Source organism: Anomaloglossus baeobatrachus, chromosome 7 (genome assembly GCF_048569485.1).
Source record: "Anomaloglossus baeobatrachus isolate aAnoBae1 chromosome 7, aAnoBae1.hap1, whole genome shotgun sequence".
Lineage (NCBI taxonomy): Eukaryota > Metazoa > Chordata > Amphibia > Anura > Aromobatidae > Anomaloglossus > Anomaloglossus baeobatrachus.
This window is the reverse complement of record NC_134359.1, coordinates 185,021,434-185,034,256: the sequence shown is the minus strand read 5'-3', so window position 1 is coordinate 185,034,256 and position 12,823 is coordinate 185,021,434. Positions and strand designations below refer to the sequence as shown.

General features: G+C 44.4%; 1 protein-coding gene across 1 annotated transcript in view; it reads right to left on the bottom strand.

Moving 5' to 3' along the window:
• The window catches only part of DNAH7 (dynein axonemal heavy chain 7), an 880,767-nt gene that overhangs the window by 827,639 nt on the left and 40,305 nt on the right, over nt 1-12,823 (bottom strand). The window lies entirely within an intron of this gene.

Sequence of the window (12,823 nt, the reverse complement as noted above, 5' to 3'; positions counted from 1 at the left end):
CTAATTCTAAATGTGATATACATGACAGTGATTTGAAAGCAAGATATCAGACCAGAGATTAATAGATGTATCAAAAGTAGATAAAAACAAGCCAAAAAATCTTGACGTAAATTATTACATCAATCGTCAGCAAAGAAAGGGAGGACAGAGGATAAACTACGGTTCATTTCTACATTTATGGGGAATGGGATATGATAAGGGTTCAAGTGTTGATATCATTCTCTTACCCCCCACCCTCCTTGGACGTCTGAGTATACTCCAATGAAATGTAAGCAAAGCAGTTTGAGTGTCTTCAGTTGTGGCACTGACAACATTGGAACAACACTGATCTGGGAGGTGAGTATAAGCATTTTTTATTTACAATGAGGCCCTGTATCAGTTAAGAATGGATTGTCAAATTAGTGGACAACCCCTTTAAAATTGAATAAATCAACAGCTAGGTTGTGACTTCTGTAGGCTTCAATGCTAAGTGATCCATCCCTAACTAAACCTCAAACTAATTCATTTTTAAGCTATTCTCAAGGCACAGGCTCTTTATTAAGTAGGCAAACCATCATTTTATATTTGTCAGAGATACTATAAAAAGAGTAACAAATCGCTCTTAAACATAGTGATGGACTCCAGGTCTGCCAGCGAAGGTGGTCTGTTGGACCCTGCGAAGAGCAGGGTCTAAAAGGCTTTCTGCTTGTGTCAAGCTGTCTGCTCTAATGCATTACAATACATGTGAAGTCCCATAGAGGGACTAAGTAAAAAGAAATGCTAAATATTTACATTTAAAAACATAAAATAAACTAAAGAAAATTGTAAAACAAAATACATTAATAAATACACATGTTTATGTAAAAGCAAAATTAAATAAAAAAAAGTACACATATTTGGTATTGCCACGACTGGAACAATCTAGCTATAAAGCTAACCTATGATTTAACCCCATTGGTGAACACTTTAAAAAAATAAATAACATAGCAAAAACTGTTTTTTCATCACATAGACAAACAAAACGTGATCAAAAAGTTGAATGTAAATAAAAATGGTATCTGTGAAAACATCATTTTGTTCCACAAAAAATACAAGCATACAATCAGCTCCATCAGCAGGAAAATAAAAATGCTATAGCTGTCAGAATCAGGTTTTACAGAAATATTTTTTTTTTCCATAACATTGTTTTTATTTTGTAAAAGCAGCAAGATATAAAATACAGAAGATATATAAATGTGGTATTGTTGGAATCATACTGACCAGATAAATAAAACTTTATTATCAATATTACCACATGGTGAACGGCATAATAAAAGCAATACAAATAAAAACAATTCATATGTTGCTGTTTTTTGATAATTCTGCCTCCCAAAAATCAGAATAAAAAACGATAAAAAAATAATGTGCTCAAAAATGGTACCAATAAAAACTACACCTCATCCTGCAAAAAACAAGCCCTCATATAACTCCATCAACATAAAATCGAAAAATTACAGCTCTCAAAATATGGTGATTGAAAACAAAAGATATTTAAAAAAAAAAAAGCATTTTTTTAGTATGTAAGAGTAACAAAGCATAAAAAAATCAATAGAAATCTGATATCCTTGTGATTGTATTGACCCGATGAATAAAACTATCTTATCACTTATACTGCCTAGTGAACAGCCTAAAAAAAACACAAATAAAAACACTTCTTGAAGTTGATGTTGATTGGTTCATTCTGCCCTGCAAAGAACACAGTAAGGGTATGTGTCCATGATCAGGGCTCACTGCGTCCTGGACGCAGCAAGTCCTGACCTGTGGGGCCGCGAGTTTCCCCCACAGGAGAACGTAGGAGACCGCAGCTGTTTGTACCTACGATCAAGGTTCAGTGCACTGCAGTCTCTCACTTGTGTTTTCCCTACGGAGGACGCATGCGAATTCGCAGCAAACAATTGACATGCTGCAGTCTGGAAAGCCGCACCACAGGTCAGTGTTTGCTGCGGATAAAACAAGCACAGCGGGCACGGGATTTCTACTGTACAATGTAGCATTTTAGACGCAGAGGAAGCATGCTGCATCCAAACTGCAGCAAACACTGATCGTGGGCACGCACCCTAAGGCTCCTTTCACATATATCCTGCATTTAAAGGGAACCTGTCAGGTCCCATATTCGTTCTAACCTAGAGGCAGGGTAATGTTTGGCCTAGTAACCCATTCCTACCCATCCCTGTGTTGCAATAGTGTGTAATATGAATGTATAAAAATATGTTTTATTACTTACATGTTCCCTATGTAAATGATCAGAGCCTCCAGCCCCCTGGGCGCCGCATTGCCCTGTGGGCATTTGCATGGTTACCGTGGTACCATGCCCCTGTGGGCGTGATACCATGGATTTACATGAGTGACGTCCCCGTCGCTCCTTGAGATCCCGTGCGTGCGTGCTTACCATTCCCGCAGCCTTGTTATCTGGGTGCTTGCTTCTCGGCTCCAAACGCGCTCTGCACATTGTACAAACCGCAGAAGTCTTCTGAGCATGCGCAGTGCGCTTCTGAAGCCATGAAGCGAGCACCCGGATAACAAGGCTGCGGGAATGGTAAGCGTGCACGCTTGGGATCTCAAGGAGCGACAGTGACGTCATTCATGTAAATCCATGGTATCACACACAGGGGCGTGATACCACGGAAACCATGCAAACGCCCACAAGGTGCTATAATGACAAGGGGACTAGAACCTCTGATCATTTACATAGGGAGCATGTAATTAATAAAACATATTTTTATACATTCATATTACACACTATTACAACACAGGGATGTGTAGGAAGGGGTTAATAGGCCACACATCACCCTGCTTCTAGTTTAGAACGCATAAGGGACCTGACAGGTTCCCATCAAAGCTGAGCAGTTCCATGGTGGTTTAGGTGTAAAGGCAGCATTACATGCTATGATTTATCTCACGATATGTCGTCTGGGTCATGGTTTCCGTGACGCACATCCAGCATCATTAGCGACGACATTGCGTGTGACACCTACGTGTGACTCCGAACGATCGCAAATAGGTTGAAAATCGTTGATCGTTGACACGTCGTTCAGTTTCAAAATATTGTTCATTGTTTGGAACGCAGCAGACATATTGGTACGTTTGACACCCTGCCAACGACGAACAACATCCAAAAGACCGCCTTGGTCAAACAATATATCGCTGATCGCTGTTGCGTCGTTTGTGAGATCGTTACTAGAGATGAGCGAACCGGTTGCGGTTCGGCTCTAGTTCAGTTCATCGAACGGAGGTCTAGTTCGAGTTCGGTTCGGCGAACCGGTTGGTGAACCACTCGAACCCATAGGAAACAATGGGAGGCAATCACAAACACATAAAAACACCTAGAAAACACCCTCAAAGGTGTCCAAAAGGTGACAAACAACTCACAACACAACAGAAACACATGGGAAAGTGACAAGAACAAATTCTCATGCGAAAACAAAACAGCTTGACGAGGAAAAGGAGGACGAGACACAGATATAGGCATGGCATGCCCTTCTAAAATCATGCAAAACACCGCAAGGGGACTCTAAGCGGAGTCTCCCTTTTTTCCAAAAATTGGGCCACACAGACACCCACCTCTTCAGTGGCAGCACTTGTGCCCCAGTTGTACACTTCACAGGTAGATTTGCATCAAGCACATTCAGAAATACGCCATCCTTAACTGTCCCCTAGATGACACTGGGGTAGGTAGCAAAGTCTTTGCTGAACCATGACTTGTTCATCTTAGCTCCTTTTTAAAAACACACCAAGCAAGGGTTACTCCAAGTGGAGTCTCCCTTTTTTCCAAAAATTGGGCCGCACAGACACCCCTTCAGTGACAGCACTTGTGCCCCAGTTGTACACTTCACAGGTAGATTTGCATCAAGCACATTCAAAAATACGCCATCCTTAACTGTCCCCAGGATGACACCGGGGTAGGTAGCAAAGTCTTTGCTGAACCATGACTTGTTCATCTTGGCTCCTTTTTAAAAACACAGCAATGGTTAGTCCAAGCGGAGTCTCTCTTTTTTCCAAAAATTGGGCCACACAGACACCCCTTCAGTGGCAGCACTTGTGCCCCAGTTGTACACTTCACAGGTAGATTTGCATCAAGCACATTCAGAAATACGCCATCCTTAACTGTCCCCAGGATGACACCGGGGTAGGTAGCAAAGTCTTTGCTGAACCATGACTTGTTCATCTTGGCTCCTTTTTAAAAACACAGCAAGCAAGGGTTACTCCAAGCGGAGTCTCCCTTTTTTCCAAAAATTGGGCCACACAGACACCCACCCCTTCAGTGGCAGCACTTGTTCCCCAGTTGTACACTTCACAGGTAGATTTGCATCAAGCACATTCAAAAATACGCCATCCTTAACTGTCCCCAGGATGACACCGGGGTGGGTAGCTAAGTCTTTGATGATCCCCGATCTGTTCATCTTGGATCATTTTTAGAAACACAGCAAGCAAGGGTTACTCCAAGCGGAGTCTCCCTTTTTTCCAAAAATTGGGCCACACAGACACCCCTTAAGTGGCAGCACTTGTGCCCCAGTTGTACACTTCACAGGTAGATTTGCATCAAGCACATTCAAAATACACAAGCATTTACTCTCCCCAGGATGACACAGGGGTAGTAAATTCCTTGTGGATCCATGACTTGTTCATTTTGATGAATGTTAGTCTGTCCAGATTGTCACAGGACAGACGCGTGCGCTTATCTGTCAGCACACACCCAGCAGCACTGAAGACACGTTCAGAGACAATGCTGGCAGCTGAACACGACAAGATCTCCAAGGCGTAAGTGGAGAGCTCTGGCCATTTTTCAAGATTTGAAGCCCAAAATGAGCAAGGCTCCATTTGCAAAGTCATGGCATCGATGTTCATTTGGAGATACTCCTGTATCATCCTCTCCAGCCGTTGACTATGTGTCAGACATGTTGTCTCTGGTGGCCTTGCAAAGGATGGTCTAAAAAAATTATGAAAAGATTCAATAAAATTGCTGTTACCAGCACCACATACGGTGCTGCTGATACGGGTAGACTGTTGAAGATGACGAGACCGTCCCATGTTTGTCGATTTACAACTGGGAGATTCACTCTGTGCACGGGTGTTTGGTGGAAAAGCCGAGTTAAGATCGAGTAACAGCTTCTGCTGATACTCCTGCATACGTGCGTCCCTTTCTATGGCTGGAATTATGTCACAAAATTTGGACTTGTACTGGGGATCTAATAGTGTGGCAAGCCAGTACTCATCATCACTTCTAATTTTGACAATACGAGGGTCATGTTGGAGGTAGTGCAGCAAGAAGGCGCTCATGTGTCTTGCGCAGCCATGCAGACCAAGTCCACGCTGTGTTTGTGGCATAGAGGTGCTAACCGTTCTTTCTTCCTCTGACATCTCCCCCCAACCTCTTTCAACTGAAATTTGACCAAGGTCTCCCTCATCCGCTGAGTCTTCCATGTCCATGGACAGTTCGTCCTCCATTTCTTCATGTTCTCCTGCACCTTCCTCAATATTTCGCCTGCTACCATGCGCCCTTGTTGATCCCTGTCCCCCATGGTCCCATGCCTAGGCCTGAGAGCCATTAATAATTGATACCTAATTTCCCTTGGCATGGCGGGATTTCTAACAGGGCTTGTTAACACATCAGTCTGGGCTGAGGAAGCAAGTCAGGTGTTTTCTACTAACGAATTCTCAGCAGGAAGTAGTGGATCCAATTTAAAGGATTCCTTTAAGGAATTGTTAATTAACTATAAAAATAACATCCGGTCCTGGTGGGAAATAAAGGGTCTAGAAAATTATCTCAAGCACCAAATAGTACCAAGGGGGTTGAGAATTAATATTCTCCCATCTCCAAGAACATCCTCTGAACAGTTCCTTAATCTTTGGCGCAAGGAGTCTATAGCATCCTCCCTGAGGTTGATGAATTTATTATTAGAGGAGGAGAAAAAACTTTTTTCAGAGTCTACGGTGGTTTTGAACACAGGTATAGACAACATTCTGCGGTTCAAGGGCGACCCTGATTTTGCTAGATGTGAAAGTCTATTACAGACTTCTATTGAGCGCTTTCAAAACAACCTAAAAGAAAGAAAGCACTCTCAGTTTATAAGAGATCTTGCAGAATTAAAGGAGGATAAGGCTACTAACCTCAACCTCCAAATAGACAACAGTCTGTGGTGTCTTCTTCAGATGTAGATACCTCCGACTCTGAAAGGCCCTTAATGACTGGAAATATCTCTACTGAGGTGTCTGGCCGTGGATCGCATGCATGGCCTGCCCCAAAAAAACAGCGAAAAAGGAGGGGTGGACATTTTGGATATCATGGACCCCCGCATTCATCTTCTCGTCCCTCTGGGTCTTTTTTGGAGCAGAGACAAACAGGAGGATTTTATCCACGTACAAGAGCACATCAGGCCAGGGGCGGGTACTAAATCTATCTGATTATTCACTTACCAGCTATGACTATGCGGTTTTGTCTAAAGGTCTGAATTTTATACCCTCAAATTATTTTGACTGTTTTGGTTGGATCAAAGATTTGGAACTGTTTGGTAGAAAATTAAAATGGAAGTTGTTCTTTGAGCATAATAGCCAGGAACAATGTAAAGCCCTTGGTATTCCAGAAGAGGACTATGAGTGTTTCCAGACCCTTACGGATTTATTGAGGGATGGTACAAAAATGAGAGGGGATGGGCCCTTTACCACCCTAAAAAGACCGAGTAAAAAATCTCCCCCAGTTCAGAACTGTACAAGTGTGGATATTTTTTTTAAACTAGTACAGGAAGATCTCTCTAAAATCCCACAATTCCATCTAGGTCTTAAAGACCAAGATCATAATTTAACTAAGGAAGAATTGGGGGCACTTGACAGCTTATCAAAAAACGATAACCTTGTGACTAAGAAATCTGATAAGGGGGGGAACCTTGTTATTATAAATCACTCTAAGTATTTGAACATGTGCCAGACTCTTCTTGAAGATCGGGATACCTACGAACATTTGCCCTCTGATCCAACCAATATCTTTACTGACATTCTACTTTCTATCTTGGGCAGTGCCAAACAAAATAATTTAATATCGTCCAATGAATTTGAATTCCTAATGCCTCGATGTCCTGTTATCCCTGTATTTTATGCCTTACCTAAGGTTCATAAGGGCCTGGACCCTTTGAAGGGCAGGCCCATTGTGGCAGGAATCAATTCATTATCTCAGAATGTTGGTATTTATATTGATAGGGTACTTAGGCCCTTTGTAACGTCCCTACCCTCCTATGTGCGGGATACTCCTCACCTTCTACAGATTCTGGAGGACATCAATGTGGGCCCTGATACTATCCTGGCCTCCATTGATGTCGAGGCCTTATATAGCTCTATCCCCCATGACTTGGGAATCCAGGCGGTGAATTTTTTCCTAAAAACAAGATCCATTGACTGCATGAGGCATAATGCTCTTATTGTAGAGCTATTGTCCTTTACCCTTCATCACAATTATTTTTTATTTAACACCAAGTACTTCCACCAGCTCAGGGGTACAGCTATGGGGAGCCCTTGTGCCCCCAGTTATGCTAATTTATTCCTGGGATGGTGGGAGGAAACGGTGGTTTTTGGGGGGAGGATGAGGAGTTTCATCAATGTATCGGACTTTGGGTCCTCATCCTCTGGACTGGATCTATTTATGATTTTGAATGCTTTGTGGGGTCTCTTAATAAGAACACAATAGGACTGAAATTCACCTACATGTGTGATCCAACTTGTATTACCTTCTTGGACTTAACTATATCTAAAGACGAGAATGGTAGAATACAAACTGCAACATACCGGAAACCGACGGCCACAAACTCCCTGCTAAAATGGGAGAGTCATCATCCTCTCCCCCTAAAGAGAGGGATCCCTAAAGGGCAGTTTCGGCGAATTCACAGAAACTGCTCTAGGGAATCGGACTTTAGGATACAGGCATCGGATATGTTTGGGAGGTTTTTAGATCGAGGATATCCCAAACATGTCCTGCAGCAATCCTATGCGTTTGCCAAAAACACCAACAGGCATTCCTTGATGATGCCAAAAACTAGGAAGGATGATTCTAGAACCTTACGCATTATTGGTACTTATGACCTACAATCTGAGCGTGTTTTTGGCGTAATCAAAAGACACTGGAATGTATTAAGGGCAGACCCTGATTTGGCCAAGTTTATCTCGAAGGCCCCCTGTATTACATACAGACGGGGTCGTTCTATAGGGGATAGACTCGTGCATAGCATGTATCAGGGACCTCGCCCAGAGGGTACGTGGCTAGATAAACAACTGGCAGGTATGTTTCGCTGTGGGAATTGTAGCTATTGTGACTCGATGGAACAATGTAAGATGGTCAGAAGCTCAGCAACCGGGAAAAAATTCTTTTTGCGGGATTTTTGTAATTGTAAGACAATGGGGGTTGTGTACAGGGCCACCTGCACATGTCCCCTTGACTACGTGGGTAAAACCCTACGAGAATTTCGGAGACGTGTGGGTGAACACCTGTCAGACATTCGAAATGAATGCGATACCCCCATTTCTCGACATATGAATAATGTACACCATGGGGATATTAAGCTCATTCGTTTTTCAGTATTAGAACTTGTTAGACGTAGCCCGAGGGGAGGTGATTTTGACAGGGTGCTGCTACAAAAAGAATCTGCCTGGATATTTAGAATGGGATCACTGACCCCGAGGGGGCTCAATGAGCAACTCTCCTTTAATTGTTTTCTTCCCACCTAATTGTTAGTAGGCTCATTATGCTTTAGAATCCATTATGACATGTCCTTGGGATAAAACCCCTATGTTTTGGGGGATTACCCACATTGTTGGCAGACATCTTTAGTATTATCTTGATTTTTTTCACTTGTTGGAGAAATAAAATGAAATATATTCTGAGATAATGAATTGACAGTGGGGCTTTGAATTTATCATGATATCTGTGATGGATTTGGATTATATCATTTTTGTTGCCCCTATGTGGCTTGTTAATGCACATAAACGATGTATATATAATTAACATCATTTTTATGAGCTGTGCTAAATTCGGGTATTGGCATGTTATTTTCAACTGATTGCATGGGTGCGGGATCCCTAGCTGTATTGCCTTTCATGTACATAGTTATCGGCTCTCTGCCCCTTGAAGTATCCCTGCTTGATCCATGTCATTTTTTAGCTGTGGAATTTCTAAGTCCCATAGTTGTCTTAGTGCGGCTGCGTCCCAGTCCGTCCCAGCACGCCCACGCTTGATCATGTGATCATATTAGCTCACGATGTGAGAGGCGGTATTCACTGGGGCTCCCCACTCACGTGATTGGATGCATTGTCATTCTCTCTGTCCGTGCTGTTTGTTTGGCGCGTGCGCATTGGTAGCGCTAGTCGCGCATGCACAGTCGCAACTGCAGTTACGCTGATTGTGGGAGGGTTTGGGTTTCCCACAGCTGATCAGTTTTAGTGCGGGCTATTTAAGGCACAGAGGGACATGCAGCTCCATGACGCCTGGAGGACGGCAGTATATTATTATCAAGACAGGATCGTACTGTGATGCTGCTGATCTGATTGAATGGCGCCATGGACCTGCATGCCCTATATCTGTTGATCTGACAAGTGAGTGATATAATCTGTTCCTGTCTATATGTTTGGTGGAATTTTGTGCACATGCTGTATTTCTATGCTTGTCTGTCTATCTATGTCTGATTGAATGCTGATAGACTATACTTACTTTCCCAGCCTCCTGATGAACCGCATGTTTATGTGGGGAAATGCGTCGAGGTGGAGACGTCTATAATCTAATAAGAAATGGTCGGCGGTTTACCATATTGACTATGGGACAAAATACCCAACGCCTTGTGACCTTTATGTGGATGCTTCTGGACTATTGCATCTGACTGTGATTTACTAAATCAGCACTAACGTGCCAGCAGTCACATTGGAAGCTAAAAAGTGAAGTCTGGCTTGGTGTGATGTATATTTATGTCCTTTGTGTGAACCAGCACTGTATTTATCTGTAAATTGTATCAATTTGTCATTTATCTACTGTAAACCCTGTTCTTGATGTTCAAGATCAGGGGTAGCCATTAAGTTGGTCTTGAGACAATTTGATTATTGCTTTGTTTATCATGCACAAAATGGTGTGGTGTTAAAATTTTTTATCTACTTTAATAAAATAAATTAAATTAACTTGGGGAATATTCTGTGTGTTCTCATGTTGGAGGTAGTGCAGCAAGAAGGCGCTCATGTGTCTTGCGCAGCCATGCGGACCAAGTCCACGCTGTGTTTGTGGCATAGAGGTGCTAACCGTTCTTTCTTCCTCTGACATCTCCCCCCAACCTCTTTCAACTGAAATTTGACCAAGGTCTCCCTCATCTGCTGAGTATTCCATGTCCATGGGCAGTTCGTCCTCCATTTCTTCATGTTCTCCTGCACCTTCCTCAACATTTCGCCTGCTACCATGCGCCCTTGTTGATCCCTGTCCCCCATGGTCCCATGCCTGCCGCCTTGGTGATGATGAACGTCTGGACCTTGGTGATGTTGTTGTCTCTTGCGCATATGAATCCTCCTGTAGTTCCTCCCCTTCCTGTTGTCCCACCCCCTGAGTCCGAATAGTGTTTAGCGTGTGCTCCAGCATGTAAATGACTGGAATTGTCATGCTGATAATGGCATTGTCAGCGCTAAACATATTCGTCGCCATGTCGAAACTGTGCAGAAGGGTGCATAGGTCCTTGATTTGAGACCACTCCATCATGGTGATCTGCCCCACCTCTGCATCTCGTTGGCCCAGGCTATACGTCATGACGTATTGCACCAGGGCTCGGCGGTGCTGCCACAGTCGCTGTAACATGTGGAGAGTCGAATTCCAGCGTGTCGGCACATCGCATTTCAGGCGATGAATCGGCAGGCCGAAAGACTTCTGGAGCGATGCAAGTCGCTCAGCTGCGGCGGTTGAACGGCGGAAGTGAGCAGACAGTTTTCATGCCCTGTTCAGAAGGCCATCTAGGCCAGGATAGTGTGTTAAAAATTGCTGGACAACAAGGTTCAACACGTGAGCTATACAAGGCACGTGTGTCACCTTGCCCAGGTGAAGGGCCGCACCCAGGTTTGCAGCATTGTCGCACACGGCCTTACCAGGCTGCAGGTTGAGTGGAGACAACCATTTACCAAACTCAGTCTCCAGAGCTGCCCACAATTCAGCCGCTGTGTGACTCTTATTTCCAAGACATTTTAAGATAAAAACCGCCTGATGCCGTTGCGCTCTGCTGCCAGCATAGTAATGAGGGGTGTGTGATTCCTTCTGCGCAGTTACAATGCTGGTGGCCAGGTGGCTGGTGGCCAGGCTTGGGGCGGAGGTGGAGGACCCAGACGAGGTTGAGGAGGCAGAAGCAATGGAGGAACTTGGACAGACAGAGGATTGACGCACAAGTCGTGGGGAAGGCAAGACTTGTGCAGCAGACCCTTCACCATCTATTACCATAGTTACCCAGTGCCCAGTCAGCGACATGTAACGTCCCTGTCCATGCTTACTGGTCCAAGTATCGGTGGTAAAATGCACCTGTTCACACACAGAGTTTCTCAAGGAAGCGGTGATGTTGTGTGCGATATGCTGGTGTAGCGCAGGCACACCTTTCTTAGAGAAGTAGTGGCGACTGGGCATCTGGTACTGGGGCACAGCGACAGACATAAGGTCTCTAAAATCCTGTGTGTCCACCAGGTGGAAAGGCAGCATTTCGGTAGCCAAGAGCTTACAGAGGGATAAAGTCAACCTCTTAGCTTTGTCATGGGTCGCAGGAAATGGCCTTTTATTTGTCCACATCTGAGGGACAGAGATCTGGTTGCTGTGTGTAGACGTTGGTGAGTAGGGTATCCCTGAAAAAATGCAGGTTTGTGAGGAAAGTGCAGGCGTCGTAGACATGAGGTTGCCTTCATCCAACGTTGGTGCTATCGATGTCTGAAGCAAACTGCCTGTTGCAGTTACAATGGTGGAAGTTGTGCGTGGAAAACCAGGTGTTACAGCTGTTCCCACAGTCCTAGAAGATGAAGAGCGCATGGATGCACTGGAAGGGGCATGCGGTGGATGGTCCGCTCCGCTAGGCCGCATTGCAGCACGGTGAGCTTCCCACTGGGACATATGATATTTATTCATGTGACGATTCATGGAAGAAGTTGTCAAACTGCTGAGGTTTTGGCCTCTACTAACAGATTCCAGACAAATTTTACAGATCACATGATTTGGGCGATCCTTTGCAAGGTCAAAAAAGGACCAGGCTAGGCAAGGCTTAGAGGGCATGCGACCTGCTGAGCCACCCCGACTAGTGCTCAGAGGCAGAGTGATGGCTGAGGATGCACTTGTAGACGTGCTACCAGTACTCCTCCTCTGTACAGGAAGGCGCAAGGTAACTTCGTCGTCAGTTGCATCCTCCTCCACCGCCTCTGTTGACCTCCTCGAGTGCCTGACTGTGGGTTGACAGTAGGTGGGATCTAGAACTTCCTCATCAATTGTTATGTTTGCACTCCCCTCACCCTCAGACTGAGCCTCTTCCTGCCCTAACCGAATATTTAAGTTGTCATCCCAATCTGGTATCTGCGTCTCATCATCATCAGTATGTTCCTCATTGTCTATAACAACAGGTGTTACAGTTTGTGAATAAGGGTCTACATTATGCTCAGAAACTTGGTCATCAGGGCCTGAATCTGAGTCACAAAGGTTCTGGGCATCACTGCAGACCATTTCCTGGTCTGTACTCACTGTAGCTTGGGAGCAGACTTCTGATTCCCAGGGTATAGTGTGACTGAACAGCTCTGCAGACTCAGCCATCTCTGTTCCACCATACTGTGCAGGGCG